Source organism: Capsicum annuum, chromosome 8, assembly GCF_002878395.1.
Source record: "Capsicum annuum cultivar UCD-10X-F1 chromosome 8, UCD10Xv1.1, whole genome shotgun sequence".
Taxonomy (NCBI): domain Eukaryota; kingdom Viridiplantae; phylum Streptophyta; class Magnoliopsida; order Solanales; family Solanaceae; genus Capsicum; species Capsicum annuum.
Genome location: NC_061118.1, coordinates 4,365,130 through 4,380,964, shown reverse-complemented (window position 1 = coordinate 4,380,964; position 15,835 = coordinate 4,365,130). Strand labels below are relative to the sequence as shown.

Below are 15,835 nucleotides of genomic sequence, written 5' to 3'. Positions count from 1 at the left end.
TTCAGGAGGGTCCTGATCATAAAGTAAAATCCCATTTTTCAGGAGGGTCCTGAACAGAAAGTAAAATCCCTTGGATGTGCATTTCCAATGATGGCTGAATTAAGTGAAGCGAATTTTCCCCTATATCAACAAAGAAAATTTGTCAGTTAAAAACTTAGTGGTGGCTTGTAGATCTTAGCTTCTCAGGTATCTGCCCAGCACTCGTTCCTTTCATCTTTGTTCCAAATCGCTACACTTGCCCTATCTTGCCGCATCATTGACCCGAATCCAGATTGAGGGAAATGAGTTCTGACTCAAACAATGGGTTTCCATTTTACCATGCCCCTGAGGTGCACTCTTTTCCCAAATTTGAATGCTTTCACGTATCCAATAGCCTGTCGGTTGATAGACTTCCTTTACTTCATGTTGAATTACGATCATATTTCTTTCCTGGGTTGTTCCTTGGCTTCTCCTCATATAATTGGAAAGACTGGTAGTAAATTTTGAAATCCTTTCTCGCTTGTTTTGACCCAGACTTGACTTAACATGTAAAGAAATGATGACAACTTTTATTTTGATAAATGGCATAAAAATACCAAAAACCATGAATATGTAAATGAAAGAAAAGGGCAATGTCCCATATTCAAAAAGAAAACTTATCTGAATACGACAACCAACTCCAATGAGTATGACATGCATTTTGGATTGAGCTGCCTGATCTTCCTATCCAAACTCCCCATTTGTTGTTGAGTTCATGCCTTTGCTGCTGAGCCACTTCTTCAAATCCATTGGAATCATACATCACATTCGACTGACGACATCTTAAAAGACTTTCGCCAACAAATCTCTTTCTTCTCACTTTTCACTTTTCTCTTGAACTCTCCATTGCCTTACGGTGCCCATGAGGGTTTTCACCAATAAGACTCTCATTTTTATTTCTCTCCACTCACCATCACCTTATGGTGCCTGCAAAGGTTTTCACCAATAAGACTCTCTCATTTTTATTTTCTCTCAACTCACCATCGCCTTATGATGCCCACGGGGGTTTTCACCAATAAGACTCTCTCATTTTTGTATTTCTTTCCTGATTTCTTATGCTGAGGGAGACAAGTGGTACTTCACAATGTATCATCATATCCATTGCATGCTTAGCCTTAACATTATCAAAAATTAATCTGAAGGACTTTCTTTGGTTGTAACTTGGCTTTTGGTCAAGGTTAGAAAAGATGGTAAGGGGCTCAAAAGATACTTGAAGTGGGGGTGGGACTTACAACTTTTGGAATCGACTCAAACAACACATTAACTCATGCCCCAGTTTTGTTGCCTGGGTGAATCTTAAATCTTTATTTGGTTAGACCGAGCCCGAAATAGGGCAGCCTATGTATCTCACTCCCGAGAGAGGAGAATCAGGTCGGACGTAGTTCCATCAGCTTGTTCTTTGTTTTGATTTGATTTTGATTTTTTTTTTCGAACTCTTTCTTTTATTCTTATTTCCTCGACATTTATCTTTGACTCCATTTTGATTCCAAAAGAGGGATATGAAAGAAAATTAAAACGAAGCTCAAACGGGTAAACAAAGGATGACACAATGTTTGGATAGAAGAATAAAATGCCTTCATCATATCAATCTTTAAAAATGCAAGTACTAAACAGGCAATAAACTCAACAAAGGATCAAATATCATACATAGTATCTTTTGACTGCATCAGCATTGATAGCCATTTCTGCCATTTTGCCTTCAATATCTGTCAAATATAGGGCTCCATTGGGTAACACTTTCTTCACAACGAAGGGACCTTGCCAGTTAGGGGAGAACTTGCCTTTCGCTTCAACCTGGTGAGGAAGGATACGTCTCAATACCAACTGACCAACTTCATATTTCCTGGGACGGACCTTTTTGTTATACGCTCGAGCCATCCTCCTCTGATACAACTGGCCATGACACACAGACGTTAGCCTTTTTTTCTCAATCAAACTCAAATGTTCCAGTCGGGTTTTTACCCATTCATCATCATTAATCTCTGCTTCTACCACGACTCAAAGAGAGGGGATTTCAACTTCTGCAGGGATGACTGCTTCTGTCCCATGCACCAATAAATATGGAGTTGCCCCTGTTGAAGTGCGAACAGTGGTGCGATAACCTAGCAATGCAAATGACAACTTTTCATGCCACTGTCTAGACCCTTGTACCATTTTTTGCAGTATCTTTTTTATATTCTTATTGGCGGCTTCTACAGCACCATTGGCCTTTGGGCAATATGGAGTAGAATTTTGATGTGCGATCTTAAACTGTTGACATACTTCTTGTATCAAATGACTATTGAGATTGGCAGCATTGTCTGTAATAATCATCTTAGGAATTCCAAATCTACAAATGATATTGACATGAACAAAATCTATCACAGCCTTCTTTGTCACTGACTTGAAAGTTACAGCTTCTACCCACTTTGTGAAGTAGTCAATGGCTACTAAAATGAATCTATGCCCATTTGATGCCTTCGGCTCAATCGGTCCAATCACATCCATTCCCCAAGCCACGAACGGTCATGGAGAGGCCATTGCATGCAACTCAACAGGAGGAGAATCCCATTTGATGCCTTCAGCTCAATCGGTCCAATCACATCCATTCCCCAAGCCACGAACGGTCATGGAGAGGCCATTGCATGCAACTCAACAGGAGGAGAACGTATCAGATCACCATGTACCTGACATTGATGACACTTTGGAACAAATTGAATAGAATCCCTTTTCATAGTAAGCCAGTAATAACCTGCTCGAAGAATCTTCTTTGACAAGACATGACCATTTATGTGGGACCTGCATACTCCAGAGTGTATTTCAACCATGATTGTCGAGGCTTCTCTTGCATCTACACACCTTAAAAGTCCCAGATCTGGGGTTCTTTTATATAAGATTCCCCCACTTAAGAAAAATCCACTAGCCAAACGCCTAATAGTCCTCTTTTGATCGTTGGTGGCATATGCTGGGTATTCTCCTGACTAAATATACCGCTTGATATCCAAGAACCAAGGTTCTCCATCAAATCTTCTTCAACCGCATTACAGTAAGCATGCTGATCACGACTCTGTATATGCACTGGATCGATGTAGGCTTTGTCAGGATGTTGGAGCATTAAAGACAGAGTGGCTAAAGCATCAGCAATTTCATTACGAATCCTTGGAATATGCCTAAATTTACTAACACAAACCGTTGACATAGCTCCTGCAAGCATTGTCGATACAGGATGAGCTTCAAATCTCGCGTCTCCCAATCGCCTTGAATTTGATGGACGAGCGAATCCGAATCCCCCAACACCAATAATTCTTGGACTCCCATATCAATAGCTAACCTCAAACCAAGAATGCAGGCTTCACACTCTGCCATATTATTAGTACAGTAAAATAGAAGTTGTGCTGTTACCGGGAAATGTTGTCCCAATTCAGAGATAAGAACCGCACCTATTCCGACTCCTTTTATATTGACAGCTCCATCGAAGAATAACCTCCAACCTGGATCAGCATCTACAACGACTTCATCGACACACGACACTTCTTCGTCAGGAAAATATGTCTTTAATGGCTCGTACTCTTCATCGATGGGATTTTCAGCAAGATGATCTGCCAAGGCTTGGTCTTTCATGGTGGTTCGAGTCACATATACAATGTCGAACTTAGTAAGCAATATTTGCCATTTTGCCAATCGACCCGTTGGCATAGGCTTCTGAAAGATATACTTCAAAGGATCCATACGGGAGATGAGATAAGTAGTATAGGATGAGAGATAATACTTCAACTTCTGTGCTACCCAAGTTAGGGCACAACACGTCCTTTCAAAAAGAGTATACCTGGCCTCATAAGTGGTGAACTTCTTACTAAGATAATAAATAGCCTGCTCCTTTTTGCCCGTGATATCATGTTAACCCAGGACACAACCAAAAGAATTGTTCATGACTGATAAATATAAGATCAAAGGCCTACCAGGCTCCGGGGGTACCAGCACGGGCAGATTTGACAAATATTTTTTGATTCGATCGAACGCTTCCTGACATTCTTCAGTCCATTTTACTGCAGCACTCTTTTTCAGCAACTTAAATATGGGCTCACAAGTGGTCATGAGTTGAGCAATAAACCTGCTAATGGAGTTCAGTCTACCAAGCAAACTCATCACCTCCGTTCTATTCTTGGGTGGGGACAAATCCTGAATGGCTTTGATTTTTGAGGGATCCAATTCAATTCCCCGACGGCTGACTACAAACCCCAACAGCTTTCCCGATAGAACTCCAAATACATATTTTGCCGGATTGAGTTTAAGATTATACGTGCGAAGCCTTTCGAAGAACTTTCTTAAATCTTTAACATGGTCGGCCTAACTTTTTGACTTAATAATCACATCATCCACGTAGACCTCAATCTCCTTATGCATCATATCATGAAACATAGTGGTCATGGCTCTCATGTACGTTGCTCCAGCATTCTTCAAACCGAACGGCATCACTCGATAACAATAAGTTCCCCATGGTGTGATAAAAGATGTCTTCTCCGCGTCTTCATCATCCATAATGATCTGGTGATATCCGGCATAGCAATCCACAAAAGAGGCAACCTCGTGTTTAGCACAGTTGTCTAACAAAATATGGATGTTGGGCAGTGAAAAATCATCTTTCGGACTTGCTCTGTTCAAATCACGGTAATCAACACACACTAGAATTTTGCCATCTTTCTTTGGTACGGGAACAACATTGGATAACCACATGGGATAGCGAGCTACTCGAATTACTTTGGCTTCAAGTTGTTTCATGATTTCCTCTTTAATTTTAATACTTACATCCGTTTTAAACTTCCTCAACTTCTGTTTGACAGGAGGGAACGCGGGATCAGTTGGCAATTTGTGAGCCACTAATTCAGTGCTTAAACCAGGCATATCATCATAAGACCATGCAAAAACATCCTTATAATCAATTAATGCTTGAATCATTCCATCTTTTAGCTGTGGCAAAACATGTACACTGATTTTAGTTTCCCTAACATCTTCTTGATCCCCTAGATTTATTGGCTCAGTCTCATTCAAATTAGGATTCGGTTTGTCTTCAAACTGTTCCAACTCTTTGCTTATTTCTTCTAGTACTTCTTCTTCATCATATTCCCCATCCTGCTTCATTACATCTTGATTAGTTTGGATTTTAAGGTCAGGCTGAAAATTCCGCATGCATGTCATGTCATTAGAATCAGCATAAAAAGAACTGTGTAAAAAAGAAAAACAAAATATATTAGACACGAAACAAAAAGGACATTGCATTTCATTAAATAAAAAGATAGAAGGGTTTAAACATAGATGCCAACATAACATAAACAAACTAAAATCCGAATTACAACCCTAAAATAACTCGGATAAACAGAAAGAAAAGAATAAAATAAACTACCAAAACTCCCTCCTGACAGGGAGAGGAGTGACTTCCCAATTATTGAGCCGGACAGCTGGACCTATGAATTGCACGTCTGCCATACTGGTACCTTCTCCTGCTTCGACCATATCAACTTCAATAAAAAGGTTGTGGAACTCATCAACCAATTCAACTTCAAATTCCACATGCTTCGTGACACCGCTCTTAACAAATGATTCACTGAGTAGTGGCATTGGGCGAGGGAGTGACCATGTTTCCTTTTTCCTTCCCTTGGCTTTCTTCAGATCTTCAGCTGTAGGCTCAAATCCCATACCAAACGTGCCCACGTTCTCACTCGAACATATGGGATGAACTATACCATGCAGAGACGTTCCCAAACCCTTTCCTGGCTCAAATCCGTATTTCCAAAGTTCACTCACCATCATGATAGAAGCAGAAGACAATTGCGGTCCCGGTATAGCTTGCCATTCAAGGATACGATTCACTGGCACTGTATCAAAAATTTAATAGACAAATGTCTCCTCTACGTTATTTGCTTCAATAAGAGACAAGGTAGAATCTTCGTAGGCTGACAAATCTCCTTCACCATGAATAACTACTTCTTGCCTGTCATGCTCAAACTTAATCATTTGGTGCAGTGTAGATGCAACCGCCTTGGCCTTGTGGATCCACGGCCTTCCCAACAACAGATTGTAAGAGGAGTCTACATTCAATACTTGAAACTCTATGGCGAACTCAACAGGCCCTATCGTCAACATTAGTTCTATTTTGCCAATGAAATTTGATTTTGCACTATCGAAAGCCCTAACACATACATTGTTGGGTCTGATCCTGTCAGCACCAATATTCAACTTTTGCAAAGTAAAAATAGGGCAAATATTTGCACCTGAACCTCCATCAATCATAACATGAGTGACGTAGCAATCTTCACACTTCACTGTAATGTAAAGGCCCCGGTTATGCCCTGTACCTTCAACAGGCAATTCATCGACAGAAAAACTGATCCGATTGACCTCAAAGATTTTTTCAACCATTTTCTCAAGCTGGTTGATGTAATCTCCCTTGGAACATATGCTTCATTTAATACCTTCAGTAAAACATCACGATGCTCCTAGGAGTGCAACAGCAAAGATAAAAGGGAAATTTGAGCAGGGGTTTTCTTCAACTGGTCTAACATTGAATACTCTGGCAACTTCATCTTTTTCAAAAATTCTTTGGCTTCCTCTTCTGTGATAGGATTTTTGATAGATGACGGTCCACTCGCCGTTGGCTTAGACTTTCTTAAGCTTTCAGGCACGAAGCATCTTCCTGACCTAGTCAAACCCCCTACCTCATCTACATCTTCCACAACTTCTTTCCCATGATAGGTCATCACAGTCCGCCCATAATTCCAGGTAACCCTTTTTGTATCAACTATCGGAGGTTGGGTCACCGATTTGAGGACAATAGGCGCTGCCAGTGCTCCTTTCACCGTTAAGATGGGCTGACTCAGAGCTCCCACCACTGTCAACTTAGGTTTATCCTGGCTTAAATCAACATACCTTCTGGCACCTTGTACTGTGATCAGGGGCTTCTTTGTGCTTTCTAGGGCTTTATCTTCTCTCATTCCTTCCCAGCTTAATGACATTTCTTTCAAAGACTCTTCTACATTTATCGATTTCTCCTTAATGGTCTGTATCTTGACAATACGCTTATACCCCCTCGAAGACTCTTTCCCATCATACATCAATTCTAACATATTGGCTTCAGCATGGGTTGGCAGCGGATTCTGGTTAATGTTTGGACCCTTCGGGGCCTGGACTAGCATCTGATTTGTGTCAATTAAATCTTGGACAGCTCTCTTTAAATGCCAGCATTTCTCGATATCATGGCCTGGCATATCAGAAAAGTACGCATACCTTAAAGAATAATCGAGATTCCTCGGCGGTGGATTTGAAAGCCTTCCTTGAATTGGGCTTAAAACCTTCAACTTTCTCAACCTATCAAACAAGCTAGAATATGACTCCCCAAGAGGTGTGAATTGATTTTTGATCGCCTTCTGCTTCTTATAATCGGGCCTAGGCTGAAAACTGGGTTTGGAGGGGTTTTGGTAATTTGGTGGAGCGAATGGGCAATTTTGTGGAGCTTGCGCGCGCCACTGCGGGTAAGAAGGGGTTTGGGAATATGGTTGCGCGCTATATACTGGGTACGGGGGTGGTGGAATGGAATATAAAGGGTTTTGTGGGGGGTAGCAATGGTGGGGAGGAATATATGGAGCTTAGGCTTAGACTTGGGCTTGGGATTGGGGATAGGGGCGAGGTGGCCTTTTAGGATAGGAATGGGTTCCAGCTACGACAGTCGCCACATCCTCTTTCTTTTTTTTACCTCCAAATGCGCCAGATCCACCTTGAATTGCTTGTGTGGTGGCTTTTAATGCGGCAAAACTCACTATTCGGCCGGTCTTAATTCCGTCCTCTATCATCTCCCCCATTTTGAGGACTTCCATAAAAGACTTTCCCATTGCCAAAACCAAATATTGAAGATAGGTTTCATGCTGCGCCTAAATGAAAACTTCTACCAACTTACTTTCTTTCATTGGAGGCTTTAACCTGGTGGCCTGTTCACGCCACCTTATCGCGTATTCCCTAAAACCTTCAGTGCTCTTTTTCTTCATGTTGACCAAGGATTTTTCGTCCGGAATCAGGTCAATGTTATACTGAAAATGTTGAACAAATTCAGAAGCCAAATCATCCCAGCTGTTCCATTTATCGATATCTCAATCGATAAACCATTCTGAGGCCAGATCAAAAGGACTCTCGCCAAAGAAGGCCATAAGCAGTTCTTCTTTTCCTCCTGCAGCCCTCAACTAGTTGCAATAACGTCTCAAGTGTGTAACGGGATCACGGTGTCCAGCATACTTCTCAAACTTAGGCATCTTAAAACCGAGGGAAAGATTGATGTCTGGGAACATGCAAAGATCTTTATAGGAAACACTCCTATGATCTCCGATTCCTTGTAAATTCCTCATAGCCTGTTCTAAATTTTTCAATTTCCGGGCTATGATATCTTGTTCCTCCATTGCGACAGGTTTCTCCGTCTTAAATGGAAATGAAGGCGGCTAAGTGTACCCATATGGTTCATTCATTTGCAAAGTACGCTCCGGGGCATAATCCTGACTATCTGAAACCTTCAGTACTTAGGAAGCCTCATTGTGGGACGCACAGCATATATGGGAGTTTCATGTGGTAGCGGAGCCACGAATACCGGTGTGATCGGTGGCGCTGGCTGAGCAGCTGGTCTTGATTGGGGAGCTGGCAAGGGCACACCAAAACTGCCAGGATAATAATGTCGCAGAGTGAATCCTGGCGCGTGCTCCGATGACTCAGTAGGAGCGGAGAATTATGCTTGAGAGAGCGGTGGGCAGTTAGAGATATTCCCAAGACCTTCAGGGAGCAGAGGAGGAGGCATTCCGCTGGCCCATGCCCGGTGTAAATCTATCAATTGTTGCCGGAGCCTTACTACCTCATCATTGTGTTCAGAATTTTCTTCTCTATGATCCTGATCCGGGTCAATGAGCGAATTTTCAATCTCCCTAATAGCCATGGCGAGCTTTGCTTTGGATCTAGTGAAGTATGGGTAACTAGCCAAAGTGCTGCAAACCTACCACTTTCTGAAAAAATATGTTCATCAAAGACGACATCCGTTAGGATTAGGGCACACACCAAACATAGGAATCACATTGGTAAAATTTTCCTAAATTCATGTTCATTTCTACCAGCTTTTGAGGGTAGCAAGGTCATTTTAACATCATCCTAATTTTGGTCTACACTTTTTTTTCTACACTTATTATTATTATTATTATTATTATTATTATTATTATTATTATTTCGTATCCATCTCTGTTCTTTTCCTTTCTCTCGTTATCTACCTTTATTTTATCATTCTTTATGGCTTTTGTTTTTCCTTAAAAGAGGAAAAATAATGAAAAACAAAGAAACAAAATGATTAGATCAAACCCAAAAGTAGGATGCCTACGTATCATGTTATACATGAATCAGGTTTTGCTTAGTTCGGGCAGCATGTGCATAAACATTACCCACTTTTTTTTTTTGCGAAAACAAAAATAAACAAACCAAGGAAAGACGTAACATCATAACATTTTGAAGAAAGAAAACAACAAAAACGTACAAAAGTTTGGGACCACTTTAAAACTAAACAACAAATATGAAACAACATTATAGACCCCTAAGACGACATAGGTGAAATTACTAATAAAGACTCTAATACCAAAAACAACTTGACTTCGACTTAAAGCAGACACCACCCTCTAATGACAGACAGATAAAAGACTCAAACTGAATAAAGATAAGAAGTACTCTTTCAGACTGGTGCTCTGCGTAATGACCCTGGCTGATATGGACCTGCCTCTGAAGTTCTCTTTCTCCCATTTAAACTTTGTAGCATATCCTATAAAGACACCCTGATACAGGGGAAGAAGCTTCGGGCCCGTATTCCTGCTTCATGAGGAGTGCACTTGGAAAGATTATTCTGACACCTTTCTACCGTCTTGAACAAATCTGCTAACTGAACCCTCAGTGTTTCCACTTTGGACCCTACACTTTCATCCTGATGGTCGTCTACTATGCATTCTTCCTGTATTCTCCCTCTAAGCTGCGCTGGTAAGGGTTGACTGATACCCCGAGGGATAGATTGAAGCCAAACCCCATATCCTTGAGTGTAGCCCGGATTATCCAAACTTTCTTTGAGTGTGTCCACACCCAGCTTTGTTGCATGCTTCCAAAACTGCTCATACTTGCTCTCACCTAAGGCTTGGTCCTTGAAGTACTCAACATCCTTCAGAAGATCCACTGTTGGTGGCACGTCCTGCAGCCTACCCAACTGGCCCATTACCCTAGAAGGACTGTATGGTCTAGTGCAATTGAGCCCTAACATAACTAAAGGGGGCTGCGTCTGACAACCCAACAATACTATCTTTGGGAGAAGCCACAGATAAGTCCACAAAACGTTATCCCTGGTTCTTCACTCAAGAAATTCAATCCAAGCGTCGACTCCCACGGGTAATGAGAATTTATCCAAACGCAACCTGGAGTCCATGGCTTTCACTCGATTGGGAATACAACGATATAACACGTCTGGTCTAACTAAAGAAGGCGCATGTAAATGCTCCATCACCCATATCTGCAATATCAGGTTACTGCCCTCAAAAAATCTCCTTCCCTCCTTTACTTCGGTTAAAGCCTTATATATTTCTGTTAAGATCATGGGTATGAGAGTGAACCTGCCCTTTTGATTAATGCCCTTGTTGTTTTGATCCTTATGAAATAGGGCCATCACCACGGATTGCAAACAGGTATTAATACGTCTTTCTTCTAGTGGAAACACTAAAGTACCTAACAAAGCGAGGGTGAAGACTTCAAGACGCTTTCTCTCCCACTTCTCGTTAGTCACATGAAATTCATTCCAAAAGCAATCAAAACCTTCCGAGGGCCCAAATCTAGCGAACAAAAAGTCTAAGGAAACCCACGAATCACTTAAACAACCCAAATGCATACCCTTACTTTTAAAACCACAAGACTGCAAAAATCTAACGCCAGTATGATTTCGTGCTCGGATCATATCCTTCTAGATATAGGGCAAATGCAACAAACCGGATATTTCTGCCAAAGTAGGAATCACTTCACATTCCCCAAACCTGAATACCAAACTACTCGGATCCCAAAAGGTCAACAAAGACTCTATTAAATCTGGACGAGGGGTAACATGCAGAAGTTCCGTAAGAACACCTAATATTTTAACCAGTTTCTGTTGATCAACATAGTTAAACATTTCCCACCATTTGATTAACTTTTTGGGCACCTTGACAACCATCAGAACTCTAGACTTGATGGAAAAATCCATCCTGTAATAACACACAAGACGTTATCTCAAAAATTCGACAGGAGTAGAAGATTCCCAACTCTTGAAATTTTTGACGCAAACATATGTCGATGGGACAGACCACATCCATGACTCCAATTTGCCGAACAGAAGTACTGAGCGAAATCAGTCTACTTGGCAAACAACTCTAGATTACGGGGCGAGAGACCTAGGCTAATACTAAGACAAAGGCTAACACAAAGAACTACCAAACCCACCGAGGGTTGCCTACGTATCCCAACCCAAGGTAAGAGAATCAGGTATGCGTAGTTCATCCAGATTGGACAATTAACGATTAACTAATAAATTGACCCTAACTTAAGAGACACCACCAAAACCAAATGAAAAAAAACTTTTGGATTTTCCGCTAGACACTTTAACTAAGACTGACACCACCAATTATGAAGAAAAAAAAATCTTTTTGGTATTTTTGTTTTTGACAAATAAGTAGAAAAGGCAAACAAACTTTTTTTTTTTTGAATTTACGGTACTTTGAGAAGACAAATGTAAAACATAAAAAAAATCTTTTTGAGTTTTTGGATCGTGAAAAACAAAAGCCATAAAGAATTCTAAAAAAAACTACGACATTCCTCTTTTTTTTTTCATTCTTTCGACTCACTTTTTCTATTTTTTTTCTTTTTCGTTTTTGCCTACGCACCTTACTCCTAACAATTTTTTTATTTTTTTATTTTTTTTTTATTTTTTCTTTTTTCAAAAATCCGTCAAATGACCACGTTACCCTTAAAAATGCAACAGTTAGCACGTAGGGATGCTTTAGAGGGGAGTCTCCTACAAAGGGCCATGTGGGTCCCGCTAGGTCTCCGTATGATGCACATAAGCATGACCTAAAGGCTGACCTACGTTGTGGTTCACTAACAAGGCTGTTCGGGGAAAAGTATGGTCGATAGTGGCTGCTTTGCTTTCCACCTACTCCATAACACCGACGGCTCCCCCCCTAAAATAAGGGTGACTCAACTAGAGATTGTGTGCAACACGTGTAATACGGACTTATTGCAGAAAGAAGGCCGGGGGGTGGACTCATGATGACAGATATGAAGCGGTAACACATAGGATAAACACTATAAACAAAGAAAACGAAAACGAACAAAAGTAAAAAAACACCAAAAATAATCACAAACAATGCTTATACACTCGTAATGCCAAACAAAGCCGATACGACTCAAAAATAAGCTTGAATTCTCATACTTGTGTCCCCAGCAGAGTCGCCAGAGCTGTCACACCCCTTTTTACGTACTCCAAAAGATTTATGTTTTAAGTCTCGAAAGGGTTTTTATTATTAAAGTGACAAAGATGAAAGTTTGTTTCAAAAAAAGACTATTTATATTTTTTATTCAGAGTCGCCACTTGGCATAATCTGGTGTGCCAAGTCACCATTGGAAAATCCTTTTCTAAACCATTCGACTCTTTAAACTTGTTTGCAAACAGAGACTCCGGCTAAGGAATTCTGTTGACAGAGGGGAAGGTGTGTTAGGCACCCCTCGATCCCGTGGTTCAACCACGGTCGCTTGGTAAAGTGTATCGACTATTTTTGACACTACGAAGTGTATAAACCACATAAAAGCACGCAAAACAATCAAACGATAAATAAAATAAAACAATCCAAAATGTAATGTCCAGTCCAATTATACAGTCCAAAAAATAGAAAAATACGAAAATATAAATCCTAGTCTAAACTAAATCTAGACTAAGCTCCAATGCCTTACCCGATGCCGCGGGCCTTCATCACGATCATTTTCCACCAACATGATACGTCGGGGCATTCCCCGGTGAACAAATACAAGTGATCTCAGGGCATTCCCCGGCTAAATGAATACATTTGAATTAAATACGATAAACTAGAAAGAAACATTCACACGCACATTCCAACATCCAACGAAACACTTATTCCTAAACTTCGCCTACCCGAACCAATGATTGCCTACTCACTCGATCTATCATGATACTATCCAATTCTACAATATTCAGTAATGAATCAAAACAACAACCTTCAACTTATTCGATTATCAATTTTTGATCCCAACCCCCAAGTCAACAAGTTTAATCCTCAAGCCATGGTTAACAAATTTTTCGGTTATCAAACCACTTTTTAAAATCTAAAATCAACATCAAACATATACATCCAACGAAGATTCAAGCATTTAAGCACACCACTCCTACGTATCCACAACAACGATCAATATCTTACTAAAAATTCAATCAAAACACAAAATCACGGCATTAACCAAAATCCGAGAAAACGAATGAGTAGAGTTAAAGAGATGGACCTTAATAGAACTCGTTATCGTTGATAATAAAGAAACTCGAGAATCAAAATCCTAAAACGAAGAACCCCAATGTCAAACAAACTCGATCAGTGACCCCAAAACCGCCTCATTAGGTGACAGTGAATCAATCATGGCTCGGTCGAAACTCTCAAATGGAAAACCTCGAATCCGAGCTTGCGAATTGAATAGAACCGGTTCGAAACACAATAAGCCCCAAAATTACGAGTCGAACAGAAATCGAAAAATTCACACGGACAACCGAAACAGAGATTGCGACGAGAAAACCAAGATACCATATAATTTCTGGTGGAACTTGGCTGGAATCAAATTCAGAATGAACAGGAACAACAAATTGGAATCCGCTATAAAAGCTGAAGTCTAACCCAAATCAAAAAACGAAGAACAGATGTGTCCGAAACAAGAAGGTTAAGTGAAAAGGAACTAGACCCGTGTAGTCGGAGCTCCGACAAGTTCAGACTGCATCCAGAAAATGATGAAAACAGATCGAATTTCAGCGACGGATAGTGTTCCCGATGAGATCTCAACGGCTTCTAGTGTTCCTCACCCAATCCCCTTTTCAAACTACATCCATTTTTTTTTCTTATCACTGTGTGCGTATGCCTTCTTCTCTGTGTAAATCCATGTAAGTGAAGTGTGTTTATGGAAATTGAGGTGTGTTTTGTGTCGATAGGATACTGTTTGATGAATCTTGTGTATTCTCTCTATTGGGAGCTCCAAAAATAGAAAAGATGGAGATCTGTGGCTTCCTTTCTCTTTTACTTCCTTTTGAAAAGAAAATCTCCGCTACTTCTAAAAAATGTATTCCCGTATGTATACAGTAGGATGAGGTAGTAGGGTAGGGTAGAGGTAGGGGTAGGGTGTGGGATGGTGAGGTGGGGTAGAGTTTTGTTAGGATAGGGTACGTAGGTGTTGTTTTTTAATTGGAGGGATAAGGGTTATGTGTCTACTTTTGTTTGGGTAGGTTGCTAGTATAAGACAAAATTAGTTAGGGGATTGTTATTTTTTGTCATTTTGTGGAGGGATTATCACACGGGTGAGGGTACATGGTAGGATGACATAACATAGGTAAAAGTGAATAAAATCGAACTTTAAGTGAACGAAATCACGTGTCTACATATATAGCTACATATAAATGTAGATGTTAAACAAGTATATTTTTTGGCAAAGAAAAGTGAAAAAGAAACCTTAAAAAGGACATGTTTTATTTTATTATTGTTGATGTTAATTTTTGATAAAAACACCCAAAGAAAATCTATCCAAACAGGACCACTTAAACGTAAGTTGAAAAAAAAAATTGACAGTGAAAATAGACAAAATTTATGTACCCCCTTATATATAAATGGCCAAAGTCATCGACGGGCACTCAAACTTGTTGCGAAAATTAACATAGATCCCTCAACTAAGACCTGTTCCTATTACACCCCTAAACTCCCGAATTTTGTTCTGATTGAGCATTTTTTTCCCTATCAGCAAAAAGCACAAAGTGTGTTGCACACACGCGATGACATGGAAAAATGAGCTAATTGGAAGCTGACACGTGGCATTGTAGGTCCAATAATTATTAAAAATTAATTATAATTTTTTTAAAAAAAGTATATAAAAATGGCATTGAGAAAATTATTAAAAAATAATTTTAAAATTATTTAAAAAATAAAAATAAAAAAATGATTATTTTAAAAAATTATCAAAAAAATTAAAATGAAATAAATTATTAAAAAATTATTTTAAAAAAACAAATTATAAAAAAAAAATTAGAAAATTTTTTTAAAAATGAAAATAAAAAAAGGTATTGAGGATATGAATTATGAAAAAATAATTATAAAATTATTTTAAAAATAAAAATAAAAAACTGGTTATTTAAAAAAAATTATAAATTTTTTTAAAAAATGAAATAAATTATTAAAAAATTATCTAAAAAATAAAAAATTAATTATTAAGAAAAATTATAAAACTTTTTAAAATGAAAATAAAAAAATGGCATTGAGGATCCAAATTATGAAAAAATAATTATAAAATTATTTGAAAAATTAAAATAAAAAACTGATTATTTAAAAAAAATTATTAAAATTTTTTTAAAATGTAATAAATTATTAAAAAATTACTTTTTAAAAAAATAATTATTAAAAAAAATTATAAAAAATTTTTGAAGATGAAAATAAAAAATGGCATTGAGGATATAAATTATGAAAAATAATTATAAATTTATTTAAAAAATAAAAATAAAAAACTGATT

At 39.0% G+C, this 15,835-nt stretch overlaps 1 pseudogene; it reads right to left on the bottom strand.

Annotated features, from left to right (window-relative positions):
• Positions 1-1,659: 1,659 nt before the first annotated feature.
• LOC124886361 lies at positions 1,660-6,752 on the bottom strand (annotated as a pseudogene).
• Between the last annotated feature and the right edge of the window lie 9,083 nt (positions 6,753-15,835).